The 25,239-nt window shown below is 38.6% G+C and overlaps 1 protein-coding gene across 2 annotated transcripts in view; it reads left to right on the forward strand.

Annotated features, from left to right (window-relative positions):
- The first annotated feature begins 2,571 nt into the window (after positions 1 to 2,571).
- Positions 2,572 to 25,239, forward strand: part of SPTSSB (serine palmitoyltransferase small subunit B) — a 30,810-nt gene continuing 8,142 nt past the window's right edge. The window contains exons 1-3 of one of the 2 annotated variants that reach the window (XM_069560978.1): positions 2,572 to 2,986; positions 3,253 to 4,111; positions 15,660 to 15,753. The gene's annotated coding sequence lies outside the window, so the exon portion shown is untranslated. Of the gene's footprint in view, positions 2,987 to 3,252; positions 4,112 to 15,659; positions 15,754 to 25,239 lie in introns of those variants that run through there. The other variant, XM_069560987.1, reaches the window with a different exon arrangement.

A 25,239-nucleotide genomic window follows, 5' to 3' on the forward strand; every position in this document is an offset into this window, starting at 1 on the left:
GATGTTTGGATTCCTGATTGCTGAAGAGTCATAGAGGAGGTACCTAGGTCACTGAAAGGAAGGGAAGGAAGGTAGAGTCCTACTGACAAAATAGGAAACATGTCAATGGACAGAAGATAATATCCTGAAAGATGATATTTACAGAAGGGGGGAGGTGTCAGCATGGGGGAGGCGGGTGGTGAACAGGGAGTAGGGAAGATAGAGCCCCATGGAGGCAATATAATTTGCACATCATAGATAAGAAAACTAAAATTTAGAAATATTAGATAATTTGTCTCAGACTACAGAGTTTCTTGGGTTTCCCTGGTGGCTCAGAATGTAAAGAATCTGCTCCAATGCAGGAGACCCAGGTTAGATCCTTGGATCTTCCTGATCCCCTGGAGAAGGGCATGGCAACCCAATCCAGTATTCTTGCCTGGAAAATCCCAAGGACAGGGGAGCATGGAAGATTACAATCCATGGGGTCACAAAGAGTTGGACATGGCTTAGGGACTAAACTACCACCACCACAGAGTTTCTTAGTAGAAAAGCTGTTAATAGAACCCAGACTTTGCTCCAAAGTGCATACTCTTTCTACCGCAACATTCTGGGCAGGTTTGGAGCTTGGGAAAATTCACATCTCAGGCTGTTAATTTTGGTCCCCTAGAAGTAAGACCATCCTCAGCAGATGTGTATAGGGCTGGATACCTGACGGCTGGTTGTTTTCAGTGGATTCTCACATCAAGCCCTTTCTCCTTCCCGGTGTTCTGAACTCCAGAGATCATTTCCAGATGATCTTTCTGGGTCATTATTAAGATTTTACAAAGTGATCCTATTCCCTTCCCTGTAATTTCTGTCTTCAAACCGCCCAGGTAACCCGGAAGGCATAGAGTTGTTTAACTTTTATTACTTTATAAAGTTTTCTACTCTAGCACACATGTGCTCTTCAGTTATTCAACAACTGCTTTATGATAATCATGATGAAAGGCCTGGTTCAAAATTCAGTTGATACAATTAGAATTACTTCATATTCTTATACTATTACATGCTAAACAATTTTGCCTACTTCTTCAAACTTTATTCCACTTTCCATAAGCTGTGGTACGACTTAACCATTTGTTACCTCACAATTTCTAGTTATCAGCACAAAAGGAGGCTCCTCCTTGAGGGCAAAAAACATTATCTGTTATTTTGTTTTTAATATCCTACTCACCTGTGGTTGTATACCATCTTTATTTTTTAATAAGGCTTGTATTTTTGTTTCTTGATTTTTTTCTTTATCTTTTCAATAAATGTTTTTTCTTTTTTGATCAATTTGCCTTGCTTTTTATTTTTCTATTTTATTAATTTCTGCTTTTATTTTCAAGGAATTAACATAATTTTTTGCAGTTTCTTCTAAGTTTCTTGGTTTGTATGTTGTTTTGCAATAAATACATTGAAGATTGTAAAGCTTTTTTATACTCTCCTGATTTTACGTAGGATTTTTGTTTTTCTTCTGTTTCTAAAGAGTTTGTAGTTTCCCATTTGTGCTTCCCTTTAATCTAGGTTTAACACATTCTTAAATTTTTAATTGTGCTATATCAACCAAGGGGAAATGTGCTATTTATAATCTCTGCCACTTAAAATGTGTCCATCTAGAAAAAAGTGTTGGCAATGGATAACCAGCAAGAACCTATTATATAGCACATGAAACTCTGCTCATTGTTATATGGCAGCTTGAATAGGAGAGGAGATTGGGGGAGAATGGATACATGTACATGTATGTCTCTTTGCTGTTCACCTGAAATTATCACAACAATGTTAACTGGCTATACTCCAATGCATAATAAAAAGCTTAAAAAAATAAATGAAAAAGAAAAAAGAAAAAGGTGGATCTTTATTTGCGATCTAGTTAAGTTTTGAGAATGTTCTGTTTGTATTTTTTAAAAAAACCTATTCTCCATTGGGGGGGGTGCAAAGATATGTGTGGTTATATTACATACATCATTTAAAATGATTTTTAATGGTATAGATGCTTCTGCAAGAGATACCAGTTTCTCCCACCTACAGTTCAAATAATTGCAAGGTCTCATTGCCATTTCAAAAACCTTCGACAGAAAAAGAGAGACTTGTTTCTACATTTCCACAAATGTACAGTCACAGGGAGGATGCGGGGAAGCTGTCAGAATCTGATAAGAAAACTAAAGAATAAATAATAAGACCTAAAAACGAGTGTAAATAGTATTGATCCCACCACAAAATGGCTTGGTGACCTTGGACAAGTCACTCCTCAAGGTTTCTATTTCCTTATCTCTCAATGGGAATGGTCACACCTGTGCTCCCAACTTGACGAGGTTTGTCAGGAGAAGCCAAGGGGTAAGAAATATGAACATAAAGTAATAAATAAAAAAAATATTAGCAGAGGTTGCTAATATATCGATACAAGATAGAAGATAACAAAATGTAAAACGGGCAACACAGACTCCAAGGTGCTCATTTTCTTTTGGTTCCCTTCCCTGGCCCCAACACCTTCAGGTTCCTTTGAGGACACCTTCCTCCTGCTTGGAGAAACCCCCGCCCAATTGTGTGAGTCTCTCTGTTCGTTGCAAAGGCAGGCAGCTTGGAACCTACTGGAAGCGCTTTGTGGAGGGAGCAGAAACCTGCCCGCAGCTAAAATTCGCGCTTCAGCACTATGAGACCGAGCAAGTACGGAGTCTTTTCCTTAGGCTGTGGAGGTTGACTGGCAGCTGCTGCCCAAAGACTCGTCAATCAAAGGACGCTTTCGCCCCGGACTCCCCCAGGTCTTGGGCATAGTCTCAGCTACGGAGATATTTGGGCTGGAAGCGTCAAGGGCCTCTGAGATCTCATCCAGCAATCGCGGCATTCTGTCTAAGCACTATGGTGTTCGGCATGAGGGTTATCAGGGAAGATGCTCCTCACGGTCCCGCGCCTCCTGGGGAAGATAATTGAGCGCCGAGAGCACGAGCGCTGGGTTCGGTGGTGCTGGAGCCGCGGCAGCCTGTGCGGTGTGTGTGGGCAACCCAGCCTCCTCCAAGCCCTCTCTCCCCAAACTGCCTTCCTGCCGCAGTCCGGGCCCAAATTAATTCTCTTCCCTGGGCACGATCCTTCCGTTTCCCGATGGGATCCAGCCTTTCAACCATTAACCTCCCAGCTACTGGGAGGAGGGGACGTGCAGGATGGACGGAGTGAAGGGTGGGAGGCATTTTGCACGTTCAGAGGCACCAAAATTAACTGCCAAAGCTAAAAGAGTCTGCTTTCTTCCGTTTCTGACAGACGAATGCAGTGGGATGCCTGCTGGGCCGACTGCCGCCCCGGCCCGGAGCCCGGGTTCACTTCGCAGCCTGCTGCCGAGTTTCAGACCGCAGTACCCAGCATCCGCCCGGCTTTGCCCCTTGCCGAAGTCTGCAGATCGATAGATGCTGGGCGTAGGTTTTTCCCTAGGCTAAAGCCCCAAAGCTCCCACCTTCACCTTCTATTTATTTGCCCGCTCCCACCACTACCATCGAAGTACGTGCCCCTCTGGTAGTGTTGGCGCTGAAACCCGAGCGAGGGAAAGGGCGCCTCCCCATCCCCTCCTCCCCATCCCCGCCGCGACTCGGGGTTTTACTGCGGCAGCCGGAGGTGACAGCTACGCCTGAGCCTCCTCCGTTGCTCTCAGAGCCCCGGCTTCCCCAGCCTCCGGAAAGCGCCTCCTTCTGAGAGGCTGGCCCTAGAGAAGTGCTAACGTGCTGCAGGAAACCAAATTTAAAAATGTAGAAGTCGCTGGGCTGCATTCCTCCGAGGACGAGCCTGATCGCCCAGGACCGAGAGTGGCAGCGTGTGGGAAGTTGGGACCGTAGGCAAGGGGGGAGGGGAGTGGTGCAGCCGGCATTCCCTCTGAAAGGAGTCGCTGGGAGCAGCGACCGGTTGGACACAAGTTTGCCTGGGAGTGTTTTCCTTTCGTCAATAATTAATCACCGGAATCAGGCTGACAGAACTGGAGTTTTAGCAATAGTGCAGAGGGCGGGGCCGAACACCTAACTCCCGGAGCTTTGAGGTGCCCAGCGCAGTAGGAAGCTCGCAGCAGTTGGGGAGGAGCCAAAGCGCTGGTGCTCACCTAAGCCGCAGGAGATATACCCAGCCCAACCGGGAGGTAAGCATCTTCCAAATACATGCTTGATCGGTAACGTAGCTTTTAAAGGATAGAATTCCTGTCTTTAGAAGGAATAATAATACCGAGCCATAAAGCAATGTACCAGCGTATTATTTAACTGCACTAAAAATTTTAAGAATTGAATGGGTTTTTCCATTTGCCTTTAACTATGTTAGAAACTAAGATGTTTCAGTCAACAGAAGCCAAACTTTACTACTGAAACTTTCCCAGCCAAAAGAAGAGAAAATTACTTTGTTAATTACTTTTGTTTTTTATCTTTGTATAATGCAGTAACACTATTCAGAGAAATGTCATTGGGTGTTGCTTGATTTCATTCTTAAATATTTTGTTCATCTTGTTTTATGTTTTTATACAATACTTTTTGCCCATAAGCTACTTGAGGCAATAATACACACAAGTCAATTGCCCCCAAAGTAAAGAATTTCCAACAAGGGATACATTTTAACATTTTATCATGATTATTAAGCTGTATTGCTGTTTGTTTTAGTGGACAAGTCTTGTCCGACTCTTTTGCAACCCCCTGGACTGTAGCCCACCAGGCTCCTCTGTCCATGGGATTTTCCAGGCAAGAATGCTGGAGTAGGTTGCCATTTCCATCTCCAATTAAGCAGTATGTATTTTCTTTTTTCTTTTTTTTGGTCTTTTAAAGGGTTTTATTCTTTTATTTTTTTAATTTTATTTTTACTTTATTTTACTTTACAATACTGTATTGGTTTTGCCATACATTGACATGAATCCACCACGGGTGTATACAAGCTCCCAATTCTGAATCCCCCTCCCACCTCCCACCCCATATCATCTCTCTGAGACGATTAAGTGACCACTTATAAGTAACTAGACTTCTAAACCCAAGGAGAAAAGTACATATAGATAACTTTGACAAGGGGGTGAGGATATGGCATAATGAATGGATGGAAAAGAGTTTAGATATGAGCAGAGATTCTAGATCTGTGTCAACTAAAATGACATTCAACTGATTGGCAATCAACATATGAACCCAGCCCTTGATCAAATAAAGAATTTGAAGAATTATTAACTTTAAATTTTATCCCTAAAACTACAAATAAATGCACCAAGAAAGTTGGGGCAGTTGTTTTCCTATATGACTTTGTGGTCTGGTAGTTCTTCTGAATTAAATAAATGTTAAGAAATGAGTGATTATTTTTGCTTGTGAGTTCTATAGATTAGTGTGTAAAATTAATGAAGTTTTAATAACTTAATTTTCACTTCTGAATTATTCCTATACTTTTTAAAAGACATCTTTTTATTGTTATTTTTTAATTGGTTTTTATTGGAGGATAGTTGCTTTACAATGTTGTGTTAGTTTCTGTTGTAGAGCAAAGTGAATCAGCTATAACTCCTCTTTTTTGGATTTCCTTCCCATTTAGGTCCCCACAGAGCACTGAGTAGAGTTCCCTGTGCTACCTGTGTTATCTATTTTATAAGTTGTTTAGTTGCTCAGTCGTGTCTGATTCTTTGCTATCCCATATACTGCAACCCACCAGGCCCCTCTGTCCATAGGATTTCCGAGGCAAGAAGTAGTGTATATATGTCAGTCCCAATCTCTCGATTCATCCAATCCCCCTCTTCCACCCCTGGAATCCATAAGTCTGTAAAACAGGAATCATTTTGATGATTGTTTCAATGGCTGTTGATGGTTTTATGCATCGATTACTAGAGCAACAGCAAACATGTAAAATGTACTATCACCCTCATTACCCAAAGATTTCTATACAACTATTTGATAACAACAAATTAACAATGGTTTGCCAGCCAAATTCATGGGCATTCTAGAAATGTAGTGGATATAAAGTTGAAAGTCAACCAATCCTCAACTTCAGTTAGCTTTCTTAATCCACTGTTTGTAAATTTGCAAATACTTACGTAAAAACTGTCCTTTGTAATTCTATATCCACTGGGCTTTTATGTCAGCATAAACTATTTTACTACCAAGTATACAAGATGGAAAATCTTCATTAAAAATTATCCAGATGGGACTCAACTTCCAGTATGGTGGTATGAGGAACTCTGTAAACCTACCTTCTCTAGCAAAACAACAATAACTTTAAAATTACTGTTGAAAATTGTACATAAACAACTATTTGGTCTCTAGAAATTGTCCTGAGGAAATAAAACAAATGAAGAAAACTTTGTTAAAGACAATCTATTAAGTTTCAGTAAGAACAGTAAGAGCTTGGATTCTGAGCTACAATCCACTTCCTTCACCAACTCCACCTGGACATGATGGTGCTCTACTCTGAGGGGAAGTGCAGCCAAGAACACTGGGCTCACTTTCAACCTAGATCACAGTTGAGGGCTATGTTATGTCCGGAGAAAATAGGCCACCAGCATCTCATCCACCACCAGGGTTGCAGAAGCTCTATTTTAGTTAAGAGCAAGTGAACGGTCTGAGGCTCTCTTCTTCCAACCATCCCCCATTCTTAAGGCAAAAGAGAAAAAACTCAACAACTAAAATAGAACTAACCCATTTTACAATGGGCAAGGGACTTCAGGTATTTCTCTAAAGAAGGTGGGTAAACAACCAATCAACAAATGAAGAGGTGCTTACCATCATTAGCCATTAGGGGAAATAAATATCAAAAACACATGATACCACTTTATACCGACCAAAAAGACTCTAATCAAAAAGAAAGATAATCACAATTGTTGGAGAGAGAGTGGAGAAATTAGAACCAGCATATATTGCTGGTGGGAATATAAAATGAGTGAGTTGCTGTGGAAGATAGGTTGTGAATTCCTCAAAAAACTGAAATTTATACACCCATGGTGGATTCATGTCAATGTATGGCAAAACCAATACAGTATTGTAAAGTAAAATAAAGTAAAAAAAAAAAAAAAAAACCCATACATGGATAAAAGGTCACCTCAAAGTGCACATATTTAGCCTCTGTAAGTTTTGGTGTACATAGGTGTCTTTAACGCTAGACATGATCCTAACCTGCACCTCTTATGATCACGTGTCTCTTCTTGTCTTGTTTATGCCTTTTAATTTATCTCATCTAATATTAATGATGTGACTTGTGCTTTCTTTTTATTTGCATGTACCTGTTCTCTTTTATTTTCAAATTTGCTTTATCACTTTGAATTGCTTCTTACTTGTAAATAACTTGAAATTGGATTTTGTTTCTTAACTGAAAGAAATCATCTCTGTCCTTTAATAAAGGTATTTAGTCTGTTTCTATTTAGTGTTAACAGCTGATATGCTGACTTTATGTTTTCCATGGTACTTTGTGTAAGCTATTTGTTTTACTTTGTGATATCTTGATCAGTTGTTTTAAAGAGAATAAACACACAAGATATTCATTAACACACACAAAAAAACTGAAATTTACCATTATAGCCTAGCCATATAACTCATATAATTTCACTCCTAAGTATTATCCAAGAGAATTGAAAATCTAGGTCCATGTAAGAACTTGTGCACTGATGTTCACTGCAGCATTACCTATAACACACAAAAAGAGACCATAACTAAAGTATCCATTGACTGGTGAATGGATAGATAAAATGTGATATGGAATGGAATAATGGAATATTATTCAGAAATGAAAAGGAAAAGCTTTGTACCACAACATGGATGAACATCTAAGACTATACTAAGTGAAAGACCATATATTGTATAATTCCATCTATATAATATGTCCACAACAGACAAACCTAGAGACAGAAAGTAGATTTTGTGTGTGTGTGGTTAAGTATGACTGAAGGAGGGGAGGGGTGAAGTTGAGCAGGAATGGGGAGTTACTGCTAAAGGGTACAAGGTGTCTTTATGGGCTAACAAAAATGGTCTAAAACTGATTAGTAATGGTTGCATAACTGTGAGTATACTAAAAACCACTGAATTGTGTGCTTTGGGTGAACTGTATCATGTTTTAATTATATCTCTTTATTGCGCTGTTTTTAATAAATTATACAAGGTATTAAAAGAATATATAGGTTCAGAATTTGGAGTTCATGAATCTTCATGTACCACCAGACCAATAGTTTACATGAACCTCTTTCCTAAGGGCCACATTGAAATAGATGAAATAATTGAGTGATACATGTGATACAAATGTGATTTTCAGCCTTGGAGAAGGAAATGGCAACCCACTCCAGTGTTCTTGCCTGGAGAATCCCAGGGTCGGGGGAGCCTGGTGGACTGCTGCCTGTGGGATCACAGAGAGTCGGACACGACTGAAGTGACTTAGCAGCAGCAGCAGCAACACGCCTGCCCAAGCTTTTCTCTGTTTTGAAATGTCAAATGTCTTTAATGCAGTCCTATAGCGAACTGGTTTGCAATACCCTAACTTTTTTAACTCATGCACTCATTAGATTAATACAAGTTCAGTGAGACCAGTCCTTCCTCCTGTTTCTAGTTAAGTCTAGTCCTTTATCATTTCTTCAGGCCAGTTGTTGAGAGAAGCCACAGTAGGTGAGAGAAGGAAGGAGGGTACCTGAATCTCAGCCCAAGTGTACTTGTCTGCCACTTAGACAACCCCAGTTTCACTTACACTAGAATGGCTCAGAAGTAGAAGTCTTCAGGAGAAAGGAAGAGCTGGAGCAGCCACGATAGTACTCAGAACACACTGACATGTCACTGCTAGGAAGCATCTCTAGTGGGTTTTAACAATCTCAAATATAGAAGATTCCAATAATTAATATTCTCCTCTACTCAACTTCTATATTTTGAGTTTCTATAAACTACCTGAGCCGGTACTAAAAGCCATAGAATTGAGATAATGTTTTGTTAAAAAATGGGAAGATAAAATTAGTGAGTCTGAGTTTCGGAGGGGTAGTCACTAACACCTGAACTTGTTGCCAGGAACAGGTGTGAGCACACTGAGCCAAAGCATACCCTTAGCTTTAGGGATTCAAGCAAATCCATCTGCATCAGGAAACCTCAGGATTTTCCATTCTCACCAGGTCAAGCTTATCCTTCCATATATCTGTTTAGAAGAGCATACCATGCTGATGAAAATGGGTTCCACGCAATTTTTGACCATTGAAGGTTTTATAGAGATCATATTGTCATGTTTTGTCAGATTTCTATAAAATAGTTTTAAATTTCCAACCAAATGTCTATAAATTAAATCCATGAAAAATCTGATTGTAGTTATTATTTATTAATATTGCTTTGATCAGGATTAATGATTCTTTTATTCAGCATATTTATGGTGCATCTACTCTGTACCAGGACAATTCTAGGCCCTGGATGAGTAATAAAACAGACAAAATTCCTAACCCTTAAGAAACTTAACATTCCAGAGGGGCTGTCATATAAATATGTAATTTTAAGTGAATTATACAGTGCATGAGTAGGAGATAAGGGCTCTGCAGAAAAATTAAACAGGGAAGGGAACAAGTTACAATTTTAAACTGTGGCATCAGGCTAGGAAGTACAGTTATGTAATTAGATAATATAAAGATCATGTATGGGATGGGCCATGAGGATTACCTGCTCCAAGTTAATTTTTTACCCCCGGGAGCTTCATTTCCCCTTCCCGTCAGCATTGTTTTATTACCTTGAATTTACTGCTGTTTCACCAAAGAAAATATTACATTAGCCCTAACATTCCAAGCAAGCACAAGGAAGACAGAACTTCTTGCCTTTTTTAAAGAACTACAACCCAAATAAACACCACCTTATGACAACAAAAATTCTTGTTAAGGAAAGTCATTAGCCTGGTCTTTCAGTTTCTCCTGGCCTTTCTCTCTTGCTGTGCCCTGGATTCTTTTTTTTTTTTTTTTTTGGTCACCCTGCTTTTTTTTTTTAATTTTTATTTTTACTTTATTTTACTTTACAGTACTGTATTGGTTCTTATAGTCTGTAAGAGGATTGTGTGGTCAATGATTAAGAACCACTTTCCCAAAGTTAACACCTTTTGAAAGAGTGAAGAGACTACGGGAGAGTTTGAGTGGAAGAAGAATTTCCAGGCCTCTCTGGAAAGGTGAAAGGAGAATAGATCTTTCAGAACTACAGAACATAGGAACCCCACTGATCAACTGGAGAAAAGGGAAAAAGCAACCTGCTTTCCCAGACCAACCCACAGTCTCTCCTCAGGATTAAAGATACCTGAGATATCTGATATTTGATACTTAAAAGATACCTGAGAACACACTGTTCTAGTAAAATATAATGGGTGTGGCAGCTCGCCTGAAATAGGACTTTTAGAAAATGGCTTAAAAGGGATCAGGGACTTGATTATTTTTTTAAGTCAAAAGGGAACATTTATTTTAGGCTTGGATGAGAAGTGTTTAAGAGTCAAGTTAGAAATAAATCAAAAACCTCCTGTTGTAATGGAGTCGTTATGGAGCGTTAGAATTCTCATTTATTTAGTAAAATATTTTAATTGAGCAGCCACCTGTGTCAAGTACTGGGGGAACAACACAGGCCTTGCTTCAAAGACCTTTCTTTCGGGTTCCCTTATATGCCCTTTGTTACAAAGTAGTCAGAGCACACAGTGACGAGGACAAGAACTTTTTGACCTGCCTGTCCTGACACTGGCTCCTAGTTTAGATTAGAGCCTCCTCCCATGCCCCAGAGTACCCTCCACTTCCCTGTCTTAGCACCTATCTCAGTGCATGGGATGCCTGTGTAACTGTCTCTCCTCCTCTCTAAAAAGTGGTCTGAAGAGAGTATGTCAGTGTTATTCACAGTTTATATATCCCTAGTACATGCTTACTGAATATCTGACTAGATGGACGGATGGATGGATGATTTACCAGAGGTGTCTGCCAAGAGAGGCAGTCTGGAAGAACAGTAGTTAAGAGTGTGTTCTCAACATTAACTGTGAGACTTTGGGTCAATATTTAAGTTTCTCAGTGCCTCAGTTTCCTCATTTGTAAAATGGATATAGAAATAGTACCTCTGGTACAGTGTTGTTTAAGTGAACTAAGGTAATACATATAAAATTCTGAGACATAAGTTGCTCAATAAATATCCACTATTATTACCAGTACAGAATGGTGGTTTCCTTGGTGACCATTGGCTATCCAAATATCACATCCCTGCCTTTTGGCTCCATTATAAGCTCAAAGGATGTCCATTAGGGCTAAAGTTATCACTTTGGGTTCAAGATCTCAGAAAAGATTAAAAGGAGAATTTGGAAATGAATATAAGTAGAAATTGAACAAGAAAATTAAAAAAGGGAAAGTGCTCAAGATGGCATGTCCAAAGCAATTTTTCTGGGGCAGTAATACCTCTGCTTCTCTCACATCCACCAGCCAACATGCCAGTTCATCTCTGTTCTAGAGCAGACTTGTGCCTCATAGGATGTCATGCCCAATAAATATCAGTAAGTGTTTACCGATGCAGAAGAAGAAAGAAAAGTGGGAAAAATTTGTATTTGAAGTCGTCTTATCTAAACCTAAGAGTGTTATATAATCTTTTTTGTTTCTTTTGAAAGTTTAATAATCTTTTTTGCGTGAGATCTGTAGTCAGGATTATCTTAGTACTTCTTCAAATACAGTGTTTATTACCTTCTAAATAAGGTGAAATGCCAACTTGTAACTGTCTGTGGAAACCTAGTAATTTTAATGTTTCCCTCTACTGCTATTAAAGAGAATTCTTTTGGCCTCTTCCCCAATCATAGGGGAATCTCTCTCTCTCTCTCTTTTTTTTAATCTTCTCCTAAGAGCAAACTGATTCTCCTTTATTAACTCATCCATTTAAGAGTAATTTTTAAGTAAAACTAGCTTAGAGTCATTTTATGGATAGAAAAAAATTAGAGTAAGAATTTGTAACAAACCCTGATACTTCAATTACCAACTCTATTCCTTGAGGCTGCAGATATTTTACTCCACAAGGGAAAGCTTGGTCATTAAATTTTTAATAGGATATCTTATTGCGTAAAACTTTAAACAAAGGAAAAATCAATCAGGTTGGCCTAGTTCTGATCTTGATGGGCAGGAAAATCATGTTATAATTCAGGACAAAAAAAGTGGTTCTACAGGTTTCCTCCATTTAGGAAACCCTGATGCAAATGTAAAATAAATGATATGGTACCCCTCCCCATGACCTACAGGGTGAATTCTTTCTCCCAGACTCATGAGACTCACCATTTTACCCAGTTACATCATTTGTGCTTTATGAGTTCAAAAGAGTCACCTAAAAGGACTCTCTTGGGAGAAACAATAAAATGCATGTAGGAAATAAGAGGAACAAATAATATTCTGATTAAAAGTTACCATCATTGAGCCATTATTAAAACCAGGCTCCATTAAGTATCATTTACCAACGTTGTGTAATCTTCACAACAACACAGAAATAACTAATCATCTCTGTGTTACCAACACTTAACTGATGTTTATAGAGGTTAATCAATATCCTGAAGATCACATGACAGCAAACTCCAGTTTGCCAATTTCAAAATCCATATTCTCTTATTATGGAAAAAAATTAATGAAGCAAATCATTCTCCAATGGGATATTGAATTCTGTTATGGAAATAGCACCTTAGATTTGATGAAAGCTTAGTGATCTCTTCTTCAACCCTTCCTCCTTATCCTTAGCAACCCCCAGAAGGTATTATCCAGATTCTGTGAACAGTTCCCTAATGGAATTCTCACTACTTCAATCAGCTAGCCCTTTCCCCTTTAGATTACCCTTACTGTTTAAAGTTTTTCTTGAGTTTTTGTTTTTGTCTTTGGCCATGTCACACAGCTTATGGTATCTTAGTTCCCCGACCATGGATTGAACCCAGGCCGCCACAGTGAAAGGGCTGAGTCCTAACCACTGGACCACCAGGGAATTCCCCAGTTTTTCTGAGATTAACCTCTGAAAACAATAAAATAATTCCAAACCTTTCCCTCCATTATAGCTTATAACACCATTTAAAGTCTCTTAGATCTTTTAAGACTTCCATGATCCATTCCTTCCCCTCAAATCTTCTTGCAACCTTTCCTGTTGGAAGCCTTCCAGATTTTCTCCATCTGGCTTCCTGAAGACATGGTCAGCTTTCTGGAGTGACTGTTTTCATCAGATGGAAGAAGGATGCTAACCAAAGCCAAGAGCTGTGGTCCCCTTTTCTTATCTGTGGCACAACAATTCTAAAAATATAAAGAATATTGGTGCTATGGTCTGAATGTTTTCCCCTCAAAATTCATATGTCAAATCCTGACCCCCATAGGAGATGGTATTAGGAGGTGGGTCCTTTGAGAGGTGCTTTAGTTGTGAGAATGGGATCTTCATGATGATATTAGTGTTCTTCGGGCTCTGGAGTGATCCCTTGTCCCTTTGACCAGCCAGAAGGTAGCAACTAGGAATAGAAAGAAGACTTGGCCAGAACACAACCACACTGGTGCCTTGATCTTAGACTTCCTAGTATCCAGAACCATGAGAAATGAATTTCTGTTATTTATAAGTCACCTAGTCTATGGTATTTTGTTATAATAAATCAAACAGACTAATTCAATTGGATCACTTCTTTGTAAACCATTTCACGACACTATTGGTTCATAATGAACTTGAAGTCAAATAAAATTCCTTAGTCTTTATTATTTGAATTGATTGTGGTCCACATTTTCCCCTATCTTATCCTTGGACAATTAACTTTTTGAACTGAAGAACAAGACTTTGTATTTTTCTCAAAGTTTTACCCTTGGTCATTCTTGGGACTCTGTAATCAACTAAGTCTTTTATAACTCCATCCCATAACTCTTGTTCATCTGCAAATTTGACCACCTATACTTTCTCTGGGCTGGATGAAGTCTGGAATCAAGACTACATGGAAAAATACAACAACCTCAGATATGTAGATGACACCACCCTTATGACAGAAAGCAAAGAACTAAAGAGCCTCTTGATGAAAGTGAAAGAGGAGAGCAAAGAAGTTGGCTTAAGCTCAACATTCAGAAAACTAAGATCATGGCATCCAGTCCCATCACTTCGTGGCAAATAGATGGGGAAACAATGGCAGACTTTATTTTGGGGGGCTCCAAAATCACTGCAGATGGTGACTGCAGCCATGAAATTAAAAGATGCTTACTTCTTGGAAGGAAAGTTATGACCAACCCAGACAACATATTAAAAAGCAGAGACATTACTTTGCCAGCAAAGGTTTGACTACTGGTTTTTCCAGTAGTCATGTATGGAGGTGAGAGTTGGACTATAAAGAAAGCTGAGTGCCAAAGAATTGATGCTTTTGAACTGTGGTGTTGGAGAAGACTCTTGAGAATCTCTTGGACTGCAAGGAGATCCAACCAGTCCATCCTAAAGGAGATCAGTCCTGAATATTCATTGGAAGGACTGATGTTGAAGCTGAAACTCCAATCCTTTGGCCACCTGATGTGAAGAACTGACTCAGTGGAAAAGACCGTGATGCTGGGAAAGATTGAAGGTGGGAGGAGAAGGGGATGACAGAGGGTGAGGTGGTTGGATGTATCACCGACACAATAGACATGAGTTTGAGTAAACTCCGGGAGTTGGTGATAGACAGGTAGGCCTGGCATGCTGTAGTCCATGGGGTCACACGACTGAAGTGGTACTTTCCCTGACATAATTCAGATGGACAAAAATGCTACCATTGTGAGGACAAGATGCAGAGCCCTAGAGCTCATCACTAAAGTCCTACTCACCATCTTTATAAATGCTTCACCAATTATAATACAATTTCACAAATATCATTTCATTTGATTCTTATAATTCACCTGTGAAAAAATATTATCATCATTCTATTGTGCTTGTGCTCAGTTTTGTCTGACTCTCCATAGCCCCATGGACTGTAACCTGCCAGGCTCCTCTGTCCATGGTATTTTCCAGTCAAGAATACTGGAGCATGTTGCCAGGTCCTCCTGCAGGGGATTTCCCAACCAGGGGTTGAACTCTTCTGTCCCTTCTGTCTCCTGCATTGGCAGGCAGATTCTTTACCACTAGCACCACCATTCTGTACATGAGGACAGAGCTTCAGAAAGACTATCTGACTTGCCTGATGTGATACAGCTAATAAATGACAAAATAGGAAACAAGCCTTACAGCTTCTGTCTCTGCTTCTGGTGCTTTTTCAAAGATGAATGTTTAAGTACAATGATTAACCTAATCTTTTTCCTTTTCCCCTCATATAGATATCAACAGAGACTAATTAAAATTATGAAATATTTTTATTTTCTATAAACAAAGTCTAGTGTTTTTGTTTATAAAAAATATAGAAAACCCAGAAACCTAGTGTTTAAAGCAGATTAAAAGCAGTCTACTCCGATATAAATGAGGTGGGGGCTCTTAGATTCTCTCTCTTTGTCCCACCTGGGGCCTCCCTTTAACCCCGCCATAGATAGTAATGTGGCACCTTATAGTCCTCAGAGTACATTTGGAAGTCACTAGTCAATGGCATGTCCTCAAGCTGTAACCTCTAAAATAAATTTTAAGATAAGGCTGGTTTCTGATACCTTGTTTTTATTAATATAATACATTCTAGAATTCTATGGGAGATCATCTCTCTACAGTTTAAAGACCTTTTATATAGAATAGAATTGTTTTAAAGTTTGAAGTCATCTTTGAGTTTGTTTAATTCAAATCTTAATTTCACAGATGAAGAAACTGCAACCCAGAGAGGAGAAGTAATATACACAGAATCATTCCCCAGGGGAAGCAAGGACAAGAAATCAGACCTGGACTCTCCTAGGTAGGTAGATTCTTCTGGTTATATCATGGAGTATTGTTTTTAGAAATCTGCCCATTTTCCTTACAAGATGACATCTTTAACAAGATGAAGTTTCTGGTTCTCTCTTAAGCAACCGTGAGACATTTACGATATATTTGATTTTACAAAGGCACTTAGATGATATATAGGACTGAAATGTGTAATTAGCTTTAATAATGAGGCTTTGAAACAGTGGTTCTTAACTTAGAGATATTACAGGCTCCTTTGAAGTGGGCTTCTCTGATGTCTCAGATGGTAAAGAATCTGCCTGCAAGGCAGGAGACACAGGTATGATTCCCTAGGTCAGGAAGATCCCCTAGAGAACAGAGTGGCTACCAACTCTAACATTCTTGCCTGGAGAATTCCACGGACTGAGGAGCCTGGCGGGCTACTGTCTATAGGGTTACAAAGACTCAGACATGACTGAGAGACTAGCACTTTGAAATGGATATCAAAAAAATGTTTCTGCAAAACTTGAAAACATTTCAAGAGGTTCATAGATTCCACACCCTCCCCCCTCACACACAGCAAGTTATTGGCTTCCTGGTTAAGAACCTCTGGCCAATTCTAGTACAAGTGCCAAAGTAAGGATTACATAGCACCAACTACTATCTTATTTATGGGTCTGCTGGTTAAAGCTGCTCTGTTTCTGCATCCTTCATTTTTTATTTAAATGGAGCAGTGTCTTATCCTGGAAGACTTCTGATACAAGAAAGGAATAAATGTTTCAATAAGTTCTCAGTTAACCAAATTAAGAGAGAAATTTGATAAAGACATTTTCATACAAAATGTTAATGAAAGTAAGGCTGGTCAATGTTCATATGGGACATTCATTTTCTTTCAACTTATTTTTTAAGAAAGAAAGAAAAGGAAATGGACTGGATAAAACCTTGACTACCACTGGCCACATACCCACTTTTATTAAATCTGTTTTGTAGTGGTTTAGTTTCTAAGTCATGTTTGACTCTTATGACCCCATGGTCTGTAGCTCACCAGGCTCCTCTGTCCATGGGATTTCCCAGGCAAGAATACTGAAATAGGTTGCCATTTCCTTCTCCAAAGTTCACACATTTTGCCTTGAAATGATCTCATTCTCATTTATTCTTTGCCTGGTATTCATAGCCTCAGCAATAATATATTAGTATAGCATATAATAATCATAACAGTTAATATTCACTTAGGCCTTCTTTCTATGTTTTATTCTAAATATTTTATACCTTTTAATATTCCCAGAAATTGTATGAGTGAAGTCTATTATCAGTCCTTTTTTTCCAGTAGAGGAAATTGAGTCTGAAGGATTGAGCAACCTAGCCAGGGCCAAACCCAGACAGGATCCAGAGACAGGGCTCATAAACACTCCACCCTGCCTCTTGGCAGGACTCTTATGTGGATTCTCACCCAGCTCCTCACGTGGTTACTGTGAGACTTTGGGCCTCAGTTTCTTCATCATAAAATAGGAATCATTTAAGTTAAACATTTAGCCAGTGCCTGCCACAGTGCTGCTTAATAAATGCTGTTTCTGTTCCCTAAAGAGAATTCCACATGATACGATTCTAGTACCTTCAAGGAAGAGATCTGAATTCATTTCCTAGGGCTGCTGTAACTCTGGACCACAATGTCGGTGACTGAAAGCAAGAAAATTATCCTCTGATAGTTCTGGAGGCTAGAAGTCTGAAATCAATATATCAGCAGGGCTGCAATCCCTCTAAAGACCCTAGGGGACATTCTACTTTTCTTCTTTCAGCTTCTGATGGCTTATTGGCTTATGGCTACATAATTCCAATCTCTGCCTGTCTTCGCTAGCCCTCACTTCCATGCCTTTCTTCCGAGGACACTTGTCATTGGATTTAAGACTGACCTGGGTTATCTAAGATGAGCTTTTTCAGAGATCTATAACTTAATTACTTCCACAAAGACACTTTCCCCAAATAAAGTTATATTTACAGGTTTCTTGATGTGGATGTATCTTTTGCAGGGTCACCATTCAACCTACTACAATATCTTAACCCAAATATTTTTCTGTCTTGGCAGATTTCCTCTGGTATTCTTGACAAACAAGCCCATGTTTTTTCAAAGAGGGCAAAGAACGTTTCATCTCATCCAGTTTGAGCCTATAGTTAAATTGGTTACAAATCTATTGGTTGAAATATTTTTCTTAATATGCTCAGTTGCCATTAGCCTTCTCCTTGAGAATCAACAATGTTCTTTGGACACAAACAACTGTTACTTATTTAGAAGAATAATCTTAGAGTTCAGCCCTTTACTGCTTTTCACTAGAAGCATGCAGGTACCCATGCACCTGGGAGCAGCTAAAGGAGAATGAAGCCAGCATAATATGTCTATACCATTCTGCCCAGAAGAATGAGGAATCCACTGGGCTAAATTGTCACTGATGCTTTTTTCTTTTCGTATCTCACTTAAGTAACTCACTTCTAAGTATCAAATTACAAAATCTAATTAACTTAATTGCCTAAAAGCAGTGATGTCTTGAGGTAACTCTATTACTCCTGCCCCTCCATTCTCAACTCTCCCTGTCCCACCCTAGAAACTGACCTACACTGCTAACCAACCCGGTAGGGAAATCTCCCCTGAGCTGGGGGTTAGCAGAGAGAACACCTCAACAATGCTGTATCTATCTCCATGAGCCTTGGAGTCAGCTTAGCTCTCCGTTCGTTCTTAAAAGCAGTGATAACTGAGATACAAAAGCAAGTCAGGTGAGGGTAGTAAAAGGGCACTGAAAAAAATAAAAAGAAAACCAGTAAGACTGTCTTACTGTTCTCACAAAAAAATCACACCTATGCAAGTTCAATGTTCAGTTCAGTTCCGTTCAATTCAGTTGCTCAGTCGTGTCTGACTCTTTGCGACCTCATGAATCACAGCATGCCAGGCCTCCCTGTCCATCACCAACTCCTGGAGTTTACCCAAACTCTTGTCCATTGAGTCAGTGATGCCATCCAGCCATCTCATCCTCTGTTGTCCCCTTCTCCTCCTGCCCTCAATCCCTCCCAGCATCAGAGTCTTTTCCAATGAGTCAACTCCTTGCGTGAGGTGGCCAAAGTATTGGAGTTTCAGCTTTAGCATCAGTTCTTCCAAAGAACACGCAGGACTGATCTCCTTTAGAATGGGCTAGTTGGATCTCCTTGCAGTCCAAGGGACTCTCAAGAGTCTCCTCCAACACCACAGTTCAAAAGCATCAATTCTTTGGCACTCAGCTTTCTTCACAGTCCAACTCTCACATCCATACATGACCACTGGAAAAACCATAGCCTTGACTAGACGGACCTTTGTTGGCAAAGTAATGTCTCTGCTTTTGAATATGCTATCTGGGTTGGTCGTAACTTTCCTTCCAAGGAGTAAGCATCTTTTAATTTCATGGCTGCAGTCACCATCTGCAGTGATTTTGGAGCCCAAAAACATGAAGTCTGACACTGTTTCTACTGTTTCCCCATCTATTTCCCATGAAGTGATGGGACCAGATGCCATGATCTTCATTTTCTGAATGTTGAGCTTTAAGCCAGCTTTTTCACTCTCCTCTTTCACTTTCATTAAGAGGCTTTTTAGCTCCTCTTCACTTTCTGCCATAAGGGTGGTGTCATCTGCATATCTGAGGCTATTGATATTTCTTCCAGCAATCTTGATTCCAGCTTGTGTTTCTTCCAGCCCAGCGTTTCTCATGATGTACTCTGCATACAAGTTAAATAAGCAGGGTGACAATATACAGCCTTGACATACTCCTTTTCCTGTTTGGAACCAGTCTGTTGTTCCATGTCCAGTTCTAACTGTTGCTTCCTGACCTGCATATAGGTTTCTCAAGAGGCAGATCAGGTGGTCTGGTATTCCCACCTCTTTCAGAATTTTCCACAGCTTATTGTGATCCACATAGTCAAAGGCTTATTGAACTCATCACCAAAAGCTTTTCAGACAATGCAATAAGATGTAAAGAATAAGCCAGAAGAATGAGGAAAAGAAAGAGGAGGAGGGGGAAGGTCAGAAAAATAAAAGCAATTGAATGTTTTATGAGTAAATCTATTCAATGTCATCCAAAAAATTGCCCCCAAAGGACCAAAAAAAAAAAAAAAAAAGAAAAACCAGAAAATTAGTATTAGAAAATACTATTGGAAGAGTCTTGGTTGACCAACTGCTTATGCAACCAGATTTCCTTTGGCAGAACACTGGGAACAAATGCTTAGCAAGTATGCTTTTGACAAATCAATATTGTAGTAACTCACCTTCCTTGCCTTCAGATCTTCCTTGGGAAAAAAGTCTTCTATATCTGAAGACACATTGAATATAATGGCAATAGGCAGGGATGAGACAAAGGCTTGATTTTTGTGCTCCAGGCTTCTAGCTCCTAAGGAAACTGAGTCCTTAGAAATGAACAGTAAGCGGGTATTTCCTTTACCAAAGTATAGGTTTGATGGTGAAGACCTGGGGATGAAAAGAGAAAATCAGAATTGTTATGATGCACATGGCACATAGTTGCCAGTAAAGGGGTCTATAATGACAGTAGAAAAGTAATAGCTTCAGTCAAATGATTTAGCCACTTTTCCGCTTACTTTTAAATATTCTGGGTTTGGGGGTCTTATGAGCCCCTTATTTCACAGTCTTGTCAAAAACAGGTAAGCATATCACAGAATTTATAATTCCCACAAGTACTATAGGAAATTAAACTATGAAAATTTCACAGATGCCAAGAATCAACCTAAATAGACCAACCCTCCTCTCAGAAGATTCTTTGCATTTCAGCAGTTTCCAATTTTCCTCTTATATCCTGAAAGCCAAGGAGAGGAAAACCCCAATTGGGACCTTAAAATGATTATTTGAAGATATTTTAGGGTTATTCATTTATTCAATTCCAGATGGTCCATCCAAGCAATTTTGCTAGACTATTAGTGCCCCACTACAAATTGAGACTCTCAATGACTTTTAAAAGATATTGTTTTGAGTATTTTTAATGTATCTTGCAAAACTGAAATTTCATACCCAATAAACAAGTCCCAATTTCTCCCTTTCTCCAGCCCCTGGTAATCAATATCCTACTTCGTTTGCTTGAGTTTGACCACTCCAGATATCTCAGATAAGTGAAATCATACAGCATTTGTCTTTTTATGACTAGTTTATTTCACTTGGCATAATATCCTCAAGGTTCATTCTGGTTACAGTATATGTCACCATTTCTTTACTTTCTAAAGATAAATAATATTCCATTGCAGGTATGTGCTATTAATACATTTTGTTTATCCATTTAGACATTTGGATTGCTTTTTGGCTATTGTGAATAATGTGCTTTAACATGTGTGTACATTTAATGACATTTAAAAATGACTGTTCATGTCTTTAAGTCAACTGTTAGTGTTGTAGCTATATTCACGTTTTACTTCTAAAAACAAAAAACAAATTGGTAAGCTTTGGAAACAATATCTGCAGAAGGAAAATACAACCTAGAAGCTGTATTTTTTCCTTCGTTCCTTAGGGTAACAGGGTTTTTCTCTCTTTTTTTTAAACAAAACAATAAAGTAAAGAGGTTCATCCTAAGAAGTGACATTAGAGTTAAAAAGTTGGTCCAGAAGTCCTACTCTCCATTCCCAAGTGAGCAGAAATAAAGATACTTGCCCCGTTTCTTTTTTTGCTGGTTTTTTTTTTTTTTTTTTTTTGAGAGGCTTTTTTTTTTTTTTTTTTTGTCCTCACATGGCTTGCAGAATCTTAGTTTCCTGACCAATAACAATCCAGACATGGTGAAATCACACCATCCTAACCACTGGACCATCAGGGAGTACCCCTTGCCCTGTTTCTATATGAGTCGATGACAGGATACCAGGAATCACTATATCATCCCCTATTACAAGTTTCTCTTCCTATTCATAACATCTATTCAGCATTAATATACGTACTGTTTTTTTCTTGGTTTTAATATGTGCATCATCTTTTTAATAGCCACATGACATTGAAATTTATCTAATCTGAATTTTGTATCTCCTAAATGATTATGAAATTTTCTTTTAAAGTGAAATTCCAAATTTGCTTTCCCAGAGAGAAGTCCTTCATTCATAAATTCCTCTAGAGTCTGTGATAAAATGCGAAACAGCAAGGACTGCTTTGAAATTAGTATTTCAACATACACTGTGTTGCCCAGTGGCCTCAGTTGATAGTTGGACTAGAAATACGTGTTTTCTATTGTTTTGCTTTTGTTGGTCTTAATGGAAATTGGAAGCCAAAAGTTTGGTTCCACAAAAATACTCTACTCTTGTGTATTAGTCAAACTAACACCATACCTACAACAACTGGGCTAAATTGTTGTCGAGACTTTTTCCTCTTAGTATACTATTTCAGTAACTCACTTCTAAGTATAAGACTATAAAACTGAATAACTTAGCTGCCTAAAAGCAGAAATATGCTTCAACTAAAAATTGTTTATTTCTTCCTCTTTGAGGAGTCTATAAATTGTCCATCTAATTCATGACAGTATAAAGAAAGTTCCTTAATTGCCCTATAGTTATTTGATTTGCTTCTCACAAACTTTTAAGTTTTTTTGTTTTTGTTTTTTAAAGCTCCCTCTGAAGACCTGGACTTCAAATCCATCACTTCTGGTCTGATATCCAATATTCACCTTGGTATCTGACTTGCCAAAGGGTGACTGGAGAGTATTTTAAGATGAAAAGGAAATTCTCCAGAAAATGTTAAGCAAAAATAGAACCTTCTGTGGGATACAGAAAAAACTGGAGTCACCCACAGAAAACTTAGAGCCAAACTTAGAGGAAGTCAATAAACTATTGATATGTCTGATTCTTACACAGACACAATGTGAGCTTTTTCCTTTAATAATACAAATTTTACCTCTGTCAATCAAATTGTGTTCATGTAAAGAAGCAGTCTGTGGTTAGGTCCCTGAGATATGAACAATGACACAAGCTTATGCAACACACAGTCCACACAATGGTATGTGGTGGCCCTGCCCAAACACATCTAAAAATTATATGAAGATTATAACACCTTTCAAGTAATAGTTTGTGGCAATGACTATATACATGTGTTGTTTTATTACAATTTCTTAATGTACTAGGCAATTCATCTAGCAAACATAAATAGGAATGAGGTTTTTTCCCGAAGCACTCCATTGCTGAGATGAGCATTATAGACTATTCTATGAAGAATCTTTGACTCTAAATTATGATTTAATAAAATCTTGCAAATAGTTTAAAGTTGTACCAATCCACAAGGTACAACAACAAACATCTATTACTATGACTCTTAAAAATATTCCTGAAGAACTCACAAACTATGCCTATATTCCTTACTACATCACTGAGACAGAGAGAAAATTACCAATTATCTCCATTTCACATAGAGAGGCTGTGACACAGAAAGCCTTTGGAACTTTCTCAAAGACACAAAATAATGAATGAATTAAGAGAAATAAAGAGAAAAAGAGATGAATAGAAAAAAAAAGCTGTAATACACTTCAGGTCTTCAGATGTTTTCATCTGGAATTATTCCCATTAGGACCACTTTTCTACCTACCAATCTTAAACTGTTATTCACCTAGAATACTCCCTTGTAAAAAGTCATTTTAATGGGATTTAAGACAACTTTAGAAGTGTTTTTATCTCCCTCACAGAGTCCATGAACTTTGAACAGTACTAGAAAACTAAAAAGCATTTGTCATAATAAAAAAAATTAGTACCAACTCCCTTCCATCTTACAAAAAAACAGATTACACTGAATTTGACAGTACTTAGAAAACAATATGTCTAAAACTCATTGCCTGAAAGCAGATAATGAGAATTCATAAGTTCCTTTTATGTGCCCAGATTGTGCTACAGAAATATTAAATAAGTACAAGTGTGGTCCCTGTGCTCCACAACCTTAAAATTTAGTAAGTCAGTCAGTCAGCCAACCAGCTCATGAGCTGGTGTATAAGTATCCCACATTCCAGACACTGGGGATTGAGAGATGACTGTGGCTTATCCTCAGTATTTAAAGACCTCATAGTCTAATGGGGAAACATTGTATTGAATATGTGGCTAATTATAACACAGCATAATTGCTACAATGGTAACCCATAGAAGAAAGCAATATACATTTCTTGGGAAAGGTAGTCTCCTGAGAATGTTTCGTAGAAGAGAGAATATAGGAGCTACATCTTGAAAACAAAAAAGATTTTCTCTAAAAGAAAAAATATTTCTAGAAAAGTAAGCAGGTGAACATAGAAGCTTAAGAGTGAATGGCATTTAGCAGGAAAGTTCAGAGAGGTGGAGGTCTTAGATGAATGTTTCATTTCATAGAAAATGGAGAGCTATTGAAGGGTTTCAACCAGAAAAATAAATCTGTTATTTTAGAAAGTTAATTCCAGCAACAGCATGGAAGAGTGTAAGGTGAAAAGAAGACAAGTGGTAGATGGGCTATTACATTAGTCCAAATAAGAAATGGAGAGAGTCCACAGCACTGCCCCCCAAAATTTTTTGCAGTGATAGAAATATTCTGTATCTGTGCTGTCCAATATGGTAGCCATGAGCCACATGTGGCTACTGAGCACTAAAATTTTAAATTGCCACATGTCGCTAGTGTTTGCCAAACTGGACAATGCAGAGACATCTTGAGTTAAACCTTAAAGGAGAGTTTTTCCAACTGCAGGTTGCAATTGGTGGGTTAAGAAATTGATGTGGTAGGGAGTTCTCCGATGACCCAGTGGTTAGGATTCTGGGCTTTCATTGCCATGTCCCAGGTTGGATCCCTGGTCAGGTAACTGAGATTCTACAAGCTGTGCAGTGCAGCACAGCCCCCCAAAAATTGATGTGGTAGTTCACAATTGGTATTTTGTAATGAATGAAGACAATAACACAGAAGACAGCAGAACAGAAATGAATGGAGTAGAACAGAATCGGAAATAAAATGTCAGCATGCACTGAAGAGTATTATTTTGAGAGATGTTTATTTCAGTTAAAGGTATGTGTATGTCTGTGTACCACGGATCACAGTGTAAAGTGTACTTTTCTTCTATATTGTGTTTGAAAATGTTTGAAAGTCAGTCTTTTGTGGAAGGCTATTATTTAGCTACATTCAGAGTTATGAGGAAGAGATTTCCAGAAGGGAAAGACAACATAAGCAAAATTCACTGGAGTTTGGAGTAAGGATAACTGGATGTTTTAGGACTTTCTTTCTTCTTCTTTTTTTTTTTTGCTGTTGTTAGAACATTAGAATATTTAGAACATTTTTAGACCTACAGAAAAATGAGACAATAATACAGTGAATTACCATATGCCCTGCACTCAGCTTCTGCTATCAACACCTTACATTAATATGACACGTGTTGCAATTAATGAGCCAGGGTTGATGTGCAATTATTAAAGCCAATACATTACTCAAATTTACTTTGTTTTTAGCTAAAATCCTTTTTCTGTTTTCAGGATTCCATCTAGGCTAAAATACTACATTTAGTTGTCATGTTTCCTTAGACTGCTTTGGGCTGTG

Source organism: Ovis canadensis, chromosome 1 (assembly GCF_042477335.2).
Source record: "Ovis canadensis isolate MfBH-ARS-UI-01 breed Bighorn chromosome 1, ARS-UI_OviCan_v2, whole genome shotgun sequence".
Taxonomy (NCBI): domain Eukaryota; kingdom Metazoa; phylum Chordata; class Mammalia; order Artiodactyla; family Bovidae; genus Ovis; species Ovis canadensis.